Raw genomic sequence first — 9,492 nt, 5'->3', positions numbered from 1 at the left:
TGCTTGTGTTCCCTCTCTCGCTGTGTCTCTCTCTGTCAAATAAATAAAATCTTTAAAAAAAAACAACTTTGAGGTATAATTTATATACCATGAAATTCACCCATTTTAAGGGAAAAGGATTCTTAGTAAATCTAACCAGTTGTTTGGCCTCCTTTTTATTTTTTATTTTTAGAAAGTGAGAGCAAGTGTTAAGGGGGGGTGGGGGAAGGGGCAGACATCTGGGAAGAGAGAATGAGGCAGGCTACACCCTCAGGGCGGAGCCCAATGGAGGGACTCCATCTCAGGACCCTGAGATTTTGACCTGAGCTAAAATCGAGAGTCAGGCCCTTAACGGACTGAACCACCAAGGCGCCCCAGGCCTCATTTTTTGTTTTTAAGCCTTGGCTTATTACTTTGTGATTCAACAAATTTTAGGTTTGATTTGAGTTTGTCAGTGCTTTTTACAGTGCAGTTTTAACAATGTCATAGATGGAAAAATACTTAAAATAGTGCAGTTTTAACAATGTCGTACGTGGAAAAATAGCCCACGAGAATATGTGGGTCCAAATGGAAGAAAATTCCTTGTCGCACTTACTAAATCATACTTATTTTAAAAGACTCCAACAATTTTGACTTAAGGTTTTAATTAAAATTTCCATTTCCTGCTGTCCAAAAGTTGTTCTTGCAAACTAGTTAAAATAGATTGCAGTTTTGCATTTAGAACAATGGGCCCAAAATATTTCACGGACTGAAACTTTCCGTTTGAAATATTTTAAAATGTTGGCAATGTTGGCAGTCTTGCCCTCCCCAACCTGTGTCGTGTCCCCCCCGCCCCGGCCATGGGAAGCTAGTTTGTTTTTTTACAGATGCACACGGTATTTTTGGCAACAAAATTAAATCCATATGGAAATAATCCAAATGTATTTTAAAATGCAAGAGTTATATATAGTGTATGTCTATATATTTTTTTAATTTTCATTTGCTCATAATAAAAGCAGTTTTAAAGGATTTTATGGCTCATTTTTTCAGTGTTGCCACATAACATGCTAGTGTTACCCAGTTGCTAAAGAGAAGATCAGTAAATATCTTGTTAAAAAGTAAATACTGTAATTCATCTTTAAGTTGATAGCATTTGTATGCCACAGAAGATTTTCATGGTCTTTCCCCATCTTAATAAAATACATTGTAAGTAAAAGTTTCAACTTACTTGCTGTAATGGTTTGTCTATGCATAAAACATGAATTAATTTCCCCTGTGGTGCTGCCTTTGTAATCTTAACCCAGAACCTGCCCTCCACTCCCTTTATTCACATCAAAATAATTCATCAGAGGTTACACTTAAGAGTTTTTCCATAAAACATGGTCTTTTTAACTTTTTATTTTGAAATACTTTCAAGTTTACCAAAAAGTTGCAAAAATAATAGGATAACTCCTCCATACCCTTTGCTCAGATTCACCAAATTGTTAATATTTTGCCACAAATGAAATATTTCTGTCCATATATATATACAGTTTCCCTGAACTTCTTTGGCTTTCTTTGATCTGGAGCTGCTACCTACCCTTGGTCTTTCACAAAACTGCCTTTGTTGTTGTTGTTGTTAAATACAGGCCAATTATTTTATGGAATGCTACTTAATTTGGACTTGTCTGATGCTTGTCATGATTAGATTCAGATTACATATTCCTGGCTGGAATACTGCATAAATTATGTGTTCTCCGATATCCCACCTGTAGGCACCCTATGTTCCTTAGACCCTCATGATAATGCTAATTTTGATCAGATGGTCAAGGTGTTATCCAATTTCTCCACTGTAGAGTACTATTTTTCCCCTTGCAGCTAATCTGTGGAGAGATACCCCGAGGTCTTGTAAATTACCCTGCTCCTTATCAAACTTTTCCATCTAGAATTAGCATCCATTAATGATCCCTGCCTGAAACAGTCTACTTTGGTGGTTGTGAAATGGTAATTTTCCATCCCTGCTTCTCCAAATACAAGTATTGGTTGACATACCGTATGAAAGAGCTTTCTCTTCTTTCCATATTATTCCTATGTACTCATAGATTCTTATTGTATTCAGTTGGTTATAGTTCATTGCTATCCTTATTAAAATTTTTAAAATTTCATTCCCTGCCCCCCCCTTTAAAAAAAGATTTTATTTATTTATTTGAGAGAAGGGAGAGAGCTCAAGAGCGTGGCCTGGAAGGAGAGGCTGAGGGAATGAGAATATGAAGCTGACCCCATGCTGAGGGCAGAGCTAGACATGGGCTAGATCCCAAGACCGGGAGATCACCACCTGAGGTGTAACCAAGCGTCAGCCGCTTAACCAACCGAGCCACCCAGGCACTGCCTACCCCCATTCTCTTCTTCTTGGGGGGTCTCATGATTTCTGTCATTTCCCTTTCCTTCTACCTCTCTGGCCGTTCTTCTCAACCTCCATTACAAACCCACTCCACTGCTCCTCCCCAATGTCTATTGGTGTCACTCACTGTCACTTTGTCACCTTTCTTCTCACTTTAAGTGCTATCCCCTCGTGGTCTCCTCCCCTGTATGAGTTCATTAGCTGTCATTTATGCTGATGGCTCCCCAAATTGTCTTTGGCCTAGATCTGGCTTCTGATATCCAGATTTTACATCAACCAATGTGCCGGAAAGAGTCCCCAATTATTTCGCTTTCCGTATGAGGAGTCCAGTTCCAGGCCAAAATCCTATGTGTGATCTTTCAGTCCCAACTACGAGCAATTCCAAAGCTTTGCTTGGCAGGTGTCTTGGGGGTGCACAGCTGTTGGTTCATGACCCTCCCCGGAGCTTTCAGGGTCTAATCTGAAACTGGCTCCCACTACACGGAGGGCAGGGAGAGATCCAAGAAAGACGCAGACCACCCTTGACTGGTAGGTGGCCGTTTTAATAAGCAAAGGGAATTTATACATGAGGCTTGTCTCAGGCGGAAGCGGCACGAATGGATCCCTGCACCCGCCCTAACACCAAATCTTAAAAGTGGGTAAGAGGCCCTAACTGGTTCAGCCGCATACACTACGCGGGTGTTCTCAACACTGTATCACTATCTCAAGGCGTGTCCTTGGAGCAGCCTCTGGGCGCAGGAAAGGCAAGCAGAACCCATATTCCAAGGACAGGGGAGGGGGTGAGGAGCCTCTGAGGAGCTCCCGGGGGCCAGCCCTCAGGACGGTTTTCTAGTGGGAGTTGTAGACAAAACCTCAGGCGGCCCCAGGCCAGCCCTGCTCAGGAGCATCTCTGCATTCCCCACACCTCCAGGCTGACACCCTTTTCTCTACCTTGATTCCTTGCCTTTGCACTCCTAGTCCTTCTCCCTCGCCCCACCCCGCTTTTCTTCAGGAGACTTTGTTCGGGGATCCCCATCAGTGAGACAGTTCTCCCCAACTGCTTCACCCATTGGATTTCCCTGAGCAGTTCCGTGGAGGGGAAAAGGGAACCCTGAGGAGCCCATGCCTCTCTTGCTTGGCCCCGGGGGAGCAGTAAATGAATCAAGGCTTGCTTTCTATCTTCAGTTGGGCTCATGTCCTGGCGGGCTACCTGGACACTCAGATGGCCCTTTCCATGTGAAAGCCCGGGGTCTCTCTTCAGCTAAAGGAAATGGAGTTTGTGAGCGTTTGGGATCTGTAGGTTTATGGTTTTCATCAAGTTCAGAAAATTATTTACCATTACTTCTTCAAATATTTTTTCCTTTGTGCCCTCTCTTTGTTCTCTTTCCAAATACACGTATGTTAGGTGCTTGAAGCTCTGGTGTAGCTCACTGGCATCCTTTTTGTTTCTTTTCGGGTCTTTTTTTCTCTTGGGCTTTCATTTTGTATAGTTTCTGTTGCTATGTTGTCGAGTCCTCTGACCTTTTCCTCTGCCATGTCTAACGTCTGTTAACCCTAATTCAGTATATTTTCCATCTCAGACATTGTGTTTTTCGTCTCTACACGTTTGATTTGGGTTTTTTTTTTTTTAAATATATCTTTCATGTCTCTCCTTAACATACTAACACTTTCCTCTACCTTCTGGAACATACGAAATATGGTTTTAATAACTTTTAATATTTTGATTTGCTAATTCTATTTACTCTTTGTATTGATTTATTTTCTTTCTCATTATGGGTTGTGTTTTCCTGCTTCTTTGCATGCCTGGTCCTTTTTTTTTTTTAAGATTTTATTTATTTATTTGACAGATTGAGACATAGCGAGAGAGGGAACACAAGCAGGGGGAGTGGGAGAGGGAGCAGCAGGTCCCCGTGGAGCAGGGAGCCCGATGCGGGGCTCGACCCCAGGACCCTGGGATCATGACCTGAGCTGAAGACAGATGCTTAACCACTGAGCCATCCAGGCATCCCTGCATGCCTGGTAATTTTTGATTGGATGACAGACACTGTAAATTTTACATTCTTGGGTGCTAGAAATTTCTGTATGAGGCTATTTTTTTTTCCTTTCAAGAGGCACAAAAAATGATTCTTGGGCACCGTAACTGATGACTTATTAGTAGGATAAGTTGTTGTGTGTTAGAGTCAATAAAAGTTTAGGAACACACAATAGTAGGCTCTTCTTCTCAATACAGCTGCTGAGACCACAGAATTGTGAGCTTGAGGCAAAAGGGAATTAGTGGTGAGCCACAGGCACCCATCTGTTTCTTACCTCATTTTGATCATTTGCAAAGCTTCTTTGTTGCTTCAGGAATGAACCCAAATAAAACTCCATCTTAAGCAGGGACTGAGTCCTCATTTTCCACTTTTCGGACCTGGACCAGACTTTCTCCTTGCATATACTAAAGCTGTGGGTGACGAATCCATGATACCAGGCATCCCCTTTACCTGTCTGGGTCCAGCAGCCTGCATTTCTGGTGGCAAGCACCTGCACCTTTTTGGGGGCCAGAAGTTCTTAGGAATGATGGGTGGGTGTAAAAATATCCCAGCTCCCTCACCCCTTGGCCAGTATCGTTCTCTTTTTATTTTTTTAAAGGTTTATTTATTTAGCATGTGTGTGTGCAAACGGGGGGAGGGGGCAGAGGGAGAGGGAGAGAGAATCTCAAGCCGACCCTGTGCTGAGCATGGGGCCCAATGCAGGGCTCGATCTCATGACTCTGAGATCATGACCTGAGCCAAAATCAAGAGTCAGACGCTTAACCGACTGAGTCACCCAGGTGCCCCTGGCCAGTATATTTCTTTTTTTAATCTAAAACCTTTTTATTCCCTTTTACAGCTGTCCCCTACCACCTTCTTTGTCATATCCCCTCACTCATGAAGGACTTCAAAGCCCAGATCACTGTCCATCTTTCTTTTTTTAAAAAATTTTTTATTGTTATGTTAATCACCATACATTACATCATTAGTTTTTGATGTAGTGTTCCATGATTCATTGTTTGTATATAACACCCAGTGCTCCATGCAGACTGTGCCCTCTTTAACACCCATCACCAGGCTAACCCATCCCCCCACCCCCCTCCCCTCTAGAACCCTCAGTTTGTTTTTCAGAGTCCATTGTCTCTCATGGTTCGTCTCCCCCTCCGACTTACTCCCCTTCATTCTTCCCCTCCTGCTATCTTCTTCTTTTTTTTTTTCTTAACATATCTTGCATTATTTGTTTCAGAGGTACAGGTCTGTGATTCAACAGTCTTGCACAATTCACAGTGCTCACCATAGCACATACCCTCCCCAATGTCTATCACCCAGCCACCCCATCCCTCCCACCCCCCACCACTCCAGCAACCCTCAGTTTGTTTCCTGAGGTTAAAAATTCCTCATATCAGCGAGGTCATATGATACATGTCTTTCTCTGATTGACTTATTTCACTCAGCATAACACCCTCCGGTTCCATCCATGTCGTTGCAAATGGCAAGATCTCATTCCTTTTTATGGCTCTGGCCAGTATATTTCCGAGGAAGGTGCTCTATACCATTTCCTTGCGCTTCTCCATGGGATTAAGATTTACTCACCCCCTTTGATACTGGCTTGTTGGAAGTTTTCCCTTCCATGCATCACTTCCTCTCTGCTTTGGTGCTGTCCTGCACCTCCCAGAAAAACTACATGCTTTCAATTGTCATCTTAGGATCTTCTTGGGGGAGGGAGCCAATTAAGACCAATGATAATATGGGCCAAAGGTTGACACCCTTCACATATCTCCTTACACCAAAAGCCCGACTCCTCTCTCTCTAAAAATTCAACAGAGAGATTGATAAAGAGGAGCAAATTCCCACTTCTGTGCTTCTTATATGTGTTCGATCCTGCTGTGGCAGGGAGAATTCAGACACCCAGAATGTGGCAGAGTTGTTTCTTACTTAGACTGTTAAACCACAGTGAACGCAAATCTGCAAGACAAGTTGAAATGTAGGCTCCAGCTGTCAAAAAGAATTTCTTCTGCTGATGTTGGGGTTTCATATCTGTTTATCTCCACCAAAATAAGGTAATTTTTTGCTCCTGCAAAAATAGAAAGCACAAGAACACAGGAATCTGTAGATTTTGTACTCGAATAACAACTTAGGTATATTTTCAGGCGGTGATTCTCAGACTTTGGTGTGCATCAAGATCACCTGAGGGCTTGTTAGATTAAACTACAGTCCCCATGCATAGAGTCTCCGATCCACTTGGTCTTGGTGGGACCAGAGTTTGCATTTCTAGTAAGTTTCCAGGTGATTGCTATTGTTCAGGGAACACACTTTAAGAACAACTGCTTTAAGGAGTTGATGTTCTTCTCCCTCCTAGCTTAGATGATTATGTCTTACAGTCTGTTCCTTTTATAGAACCTTCTAATATGATCTATGTAGTTTTCCATGTAATTGCATTGTAGCTAGTTGACTGTCAAGGTCTTTTATTAGTGATAATAGGATATTTAGAATTTTCTACTTATATAGTTATCCTTGGGCTAGCATGTTCTACATTAGCAGTTCTTTTAACCTAGTAAAATGTTAACCTACATCATCTAATTTTTAATTTTTATTTTTGCTGTGGAGCCGTTTTAATATCCCCTCTGGGTTTCAGCAGTGGCTTTACTCTTGTCTTAGTGAAAGCATCCCATCTTCTTGTCATCTGTAAGACTCTCGGCCCTGGTTTGGGAGGGAGGAAGGGGGTAAGGTGGGAGGTGGGGGTGGGGGAGGAGGGAGAGAAAGAAAGGGGTAGGGGGGGCAGCCAGGGTTCCCATATTCCTGGGCGAATGCAAACCCCTGTTTCCAGTAGAGGGGCATGGAGGAGAGGAGGAGCCCTGGCTCCAGTGATGGCCCCACATCCCCAGCCCCCACGAAGGAGCCAGTGCTGGAAGCTGGCTCCAGGTCAACAGAGGGAATCCTGGGAATCCAAACAAAAGCCCAAAGAAAAGGCCTTTTTTTCTACAAAAAGTCCTCTTTGCTGTTCACAAGGGGAAATAAAACCCTGCAGTTTTATTCCTTATAGAAAAACCATCTGCCCCTCTCGCCCTCTCTTGTCTGTATTCACAACAACCTGAACAGCTAGACAGCTTCAACCGCAGCAGGGTTGATGGTCCCAAGCGCCTGTCAGCCCTCCCCTCTCAATCTTCAGCCGACCCTGTCTCGCTCTTGAGCAAGTCATCTTCCATCTATCTGCTGGAACCTTCTGGACTGTGCATCCCATGTGTATTTGATGGTTACCTTGAATTCAGCCATCGCACACCCAAAAAGCTTTGGCTCACAGGCCTCCTCTGGGCTCAGCACATGGCCTTCCTTGCACGTCTCGTGGTGAGACAGCAGGGTCACCACGTCTCTCTTGAGGGCAGTGGGGAGCCGCAGCTGTCTCTGCCATGGCTCCATGGTGGGCAGGGGCTGTTCCAGGGGCCCCCGGGGCCAGGCTCATGGTGAAAGTTGCTTTGTTTCCCGCTCCAGTGAATTCCATTTCCATGCGTTTCATGAATCACCCATTCACTTTCTCCTTGGTGCGTTTGGTGGAAAGGAGACCGACCCTCACCCCTCCACTTCCAGCTGACCTGACGCAGGTTGTCTTTGTACTCTTCAGGTGGGCTTCCCCCCAAGGCCACTGTCATCACTTTTTGTTCGCCAAAGAACACCCAGCTGTGCTTCCAGGTGGTCCAGATGTCTTTTACTTATTTTCCTCATGTTGGCCATGGAGAAGATGAAAATGTGCTTGTACACGTCCACACATCTCCACACACATCAAGTTCTGTTTCAGTTCTAAGCCTTTCTTGGCAGTTCTGGTTAAGGAAACTTTCTTGTCACCCTCGGATTTGGGTTTTGCCCTACAGGCAGATGTGGTGGAAGGTGGTCTACCTCATTTATTTTAATTTAATAAAAACATCTTTAAAGGTTTTATTTTTAAGTAATCTCTACACCCAATGTGGGGCCCGAACTTACAACCCCAAGATTAAGAGTCGTGTGCTCTACCAACTGAGCCAGCCGAGTGCCCCCTCATTTAATTTAATTTAATTTAATAATTTAATTTAATTTTTGTTCCCCCCCCATTTAATTTTAAACATGGAAGAGCAATCTCATTCTTTTTAGTTGTAACACTTAATTAGCCTATCCAAATATATTGCAAATACAGTGCAGATTCTGTGGAAAGTTATGAGGTTTCTTGTCTTTCAGGACACTTTCTACATACATAAAGTGACAGGCTTTGAAAGAAAAGTTCTGCTCTCTTCCTTAATTACATTTGCCTCATATTTCCCAGAGTAAGGAAGGAGGTCCCCTGAGGAGTTTCTGGGAAGTTCTGTGGGTACTGATGCCAGGCAGGCATGGAGAGAGGAAAAGGGAAAGATGTCAGCTGGGTGGTGAGCAGTGGAGAGTGAGGAGGGCCACCAGCAAAGTGTAACTACGTGGTAGAGACCTGGAGGGTCCAGGGTCTGGGCACGTCAGAGAGGAGGAGCAGGGAAGCAGGAGTGAGGCAGCTTGGAGGGGAGAGGGCTGGAGAAAAAAGGGGTGAGGGGAGGCAAAAAGCACACCCTGAGCTGGAAGGAGCAAAGCAAAGGTTGTCTCCGATGAACCCTAATCATGACATATGCTACAGTTTTATGAAATAAGAAACACTGTGGCATTCAGTTGTTGTGTTGAAGAGCGAGATATAAAAAAGAAGTTTAGAGTCTATTTTATATGAAACACTGTTAGGTGGGTGGGGCGAGTGCATTATAGTTTACACCACAGGAGCCATTTTCCGTGTAGCCTCTATTACAAATCTCCTTAGGTTCATTCATAGTGAAGACGAAGAAGGAGGAGGAGGAGGAAGAGAAAAATTGGGGTTTGTGGAGAAATGTTATTTATTCATGTATTTACGTATTTATTTTAGAGAGAGAGAGAAAGCACTCAAGAGAAAGTGCATGAGTGGGACGTGGGGGGCGTGGGACAGAGGCAGAGGGAGAGGGAGAATCCTAAGCAGGCTCCATGCCCAGCAAGGAGCACAATGCGGGGCTCAATCTCATGACCCTGAGATCATGACCTGAGCCAAAACCAAGAGCCAGATGCTTAACCAACTGAGCCACCCAGGCACCCAGAAGTGTAATTTATTTGATGACAAATACACAATAAGTTGTTTGTTCTTGGAAATCG

At 43.9% G+C, this 9,492-nt stretch overlaps 1 pseudogene; it reads right to left on the bottom strand.

Annotated features, from left to right (window-relative positions):
* Window positions 1-7,487: 7,487 nt before the first annotated feature.
* Window positions 7,488-9,097, bottom strand: LOC113918539 (annotated as a pseudogene).
* Window positions 9,098-9,492: the final 395 nt, after the last annotated feature.

Source organism: Zalophus californianus, chromosome 1 (genome assembly GCF_009762305.2).
Source record: "Zalophus californianus isolate mZalCal1 chromosome 1, mZalCal1.pri.v2, whole genome shotgun sequence".
NCBI classification, from domain to species: domain Eukaryota; kingdom Metazoa; phylum Chordata; class Mammalia; order Carnivora; family Otariidae; genus Zalophus; species Zalophus californianus.
Note: the sequence above shows the minus strand (reverse complement) of the source record. Positions and strands in the feature narration are given on the sequence as shown.